Genomic DNA, 2,500 nt, shown 5'->3' on the forward strand with positions numbered 1-2,500 from the left:
GGACACTAAAAATACTAATAAAAGTCAAGTGAAGTGGAATAGAATTTAAGGATGTCTCTAGTGTGAAACAGAACAGAACTTCTGAAGTGTGCTGGAGGCAAGGCGCGGGAGCTCACTCTGGATAAGAAGCCTTTTATCCCCGGGTCCATTAATAAGAGAAAGTCAAACAGGCAGACCAAACCAGCTTACTGCCACCCCCCCGTAGGAGAGGAGAACAAGAAAAGCTCAAGGCAGGGAGCTAGAAAACCCGCAAATGTCACCGTGTCCCCACTGGAGGGTTTGGTTATTAGTAGCATTAAGTGTTCGCGCAGGAGTGGGGGGACAGTGTGTGCAGAGGAGCCACTGAGGTGGCTGCTTTTCATTTTCCATTCATTTCACAAAGTGGTTCCAAATCTGCCCTCTGCTGCTTGTGTAACCTGCATTGTGTGACAGCACAGTCCTGCATCACACCCGAACTCAGACACGGAAGACGGGCAAGGAATCTAAAACCCAGGGGGTATTATGGCTACCGTTGAATAGAAACTCCCGAACCATGCCAGGCCTTTCCAACTACCTCCCCGTAACTCAACTGGTTGGGCACTGGTCGAGCGTGATATAGTATATCTATACGATACCGTCGGTCACTTTGGACAAAGCTTTTGCTGACTGCCCTCCTCTGTATAGTGCAGCCTATAGAGGGAGATGTGCTGTCAGAAGTGAAGGGGGAGGATGCAAGGGTTGCGTGTGATGGAGAGCCTGGTCAGTGTCCGCTGGTGGCAGGTGTGAGGCGCCTTTCACACCCCTTCCGCTCCATCTCCTCCAATCTCATCCGCCCATCATTATCTGTAGCGGGTGGTGCGGGAGAACGTGTGCATGTGGACAGATTTAACCTTCATTGTTATTCACACTCCACTGATTCCACACACACACACACACCCCACACACACACCCTGTAGGCTATTATAAACTCTCTTAACACTCATATGGGTGAAACAAAACACAACCCCTGTGTAATGAATAGTTTGATTTGTAGAATAGATGAATAGTTTATTTGATGTGTTTGCCTTGGGGTGTGTTGTCATACCTATGTTGCCATCTCTATTTGTGTGTGTGTGGCTCTGGTGTGTTCTCTGTCTGTTCAGCAGCTACTGTTTTTTTTCTCTGCAGCGAGCGCACAAGTCGCACACTTCAACATTCGAGTATAATTCTGTGTGCGAGAAAACCCCCACAGCTGATAATGTCATGAGGAGGTTTGTTAATTGGTTGAAGAAAAGGATAAGCACTCTCATTCACATGTGGTCCCCTATGGCCAAATACTTTGAAATACACTTGATAAAGCTAATCAGTCATTAGAGAACTGAGATCACTACATGAAATGAATAGAATAGGCAGTTCTTGTACCAGTGTCCCGACTGGTAGAGCAAGACACCAAGGTCGTGGGTTCGATAGCCAGGGAGCTCATATGCTGATGAAAATGTTTATTTACACTTTACTGTAAGTAAACTTTACTGTCTGATGAATGATGGCGTTCTGAGTTCTTCTGCTTGGTCTGAGAGAAAGACTTGGAGCCATCTGGGCATGATGTTGAAAAGACTCCTCACCCGTCAGTGACGGTGTTGTTGAATCCTATGCTTCGATGCTAGTGCTGACCTCCTTGTCTGCCTGAGTAGCTAATTCCACAGCAAAGGTGTGACGTTATTAGCGTTGTTAGCGGATTAGAGTGGTGGTGTGCTGTGCCTCCGCTGCAGGTGACCCATTTGCACAGCCAAAGTTGACACATACTGGTTGAGTGAATTGTGCAGTTGCGCTGTCAGGTCAGGTCCATCTGGCTCTCACAAGAAAACCTGTTGTTTTCACGGCAGCTGCCTTCTCGTCTCGGGGACGAGGTTGTTGTTTTTTTTTCTTTCACACTGTGTTTCTGGTCGAGAGCAGCGGACTTCGCTCTGCCACACCAGAGGCTCCTCCGCACGGGGGGGGTTGCGATCGCCACGGAGATAGACGGCAGAACGAGACGAGAGGTGTGGGTGTGGGTCTGCGGTTGATACCACAAACATGTTGCATACTTAAATACCCAAGGCAGAAGGATGAAACCCATTAAATAAATGTTTAATGAATGACAGCATAGCACTGCAGTTTGAACATGTGGTATTAATGTGTTCTCTAATAATATATATCACTACTCCCTTGCTACTATGTAACTACCTTGTAATAATCAACTGACTCCAATATAACATATTAAGCCACAATGAAGAATCGCACATTACTTTAACTTTAACACTTCGGTTAGGGTTGTGATTAGGCATAGGATGTATGTAAATACATATTATTAATCTTTATTAATCTGTAATATGTAAATACATATTAATCACCTGTATTATTTACATTAGATAGGATGTAACACTGAATGGCACATTTCTATTTTAACAAGGACACTCCAATACAAATCCCTGCTCTGTATTCTTATCAATGTACAACCACATATGCAGCTGCATCATTGTACCCAAAAGAGACTTGGGAATGT

At 45.2% G+C, this 2,500-nt stretch overlaps 1 protein-coding gene across 4 annotated transcripts in view; it reads left to right on the forward strand.

Annotated features, from left to right (window-relative positions):
* Nucleotides 1-2,500, forward strand: part of fut8b (fucosyltransferase 8b (alpha (1,6) fucosyltransferase)) — a 101,296-nt gene that overhangs the window by 39,196 nt on the left and 59,600 nt on the right. The gene's annotated exons all lie outside the window — the stretch shown is intronic.

The sequence above is a fragment of the Clupea harengus genome, chromosome 15 (genome assembly GCF_900700415.2).
Source record: "Clupea harengus chromosome 15, Ch_v2.0.2, whole genome shotgun sequence".
NCBI lineage: Eukaryota > Metazoa > Chordata > Actinopteri > Clupeiformes > Clupeidae > Clupea > Clupea harengus.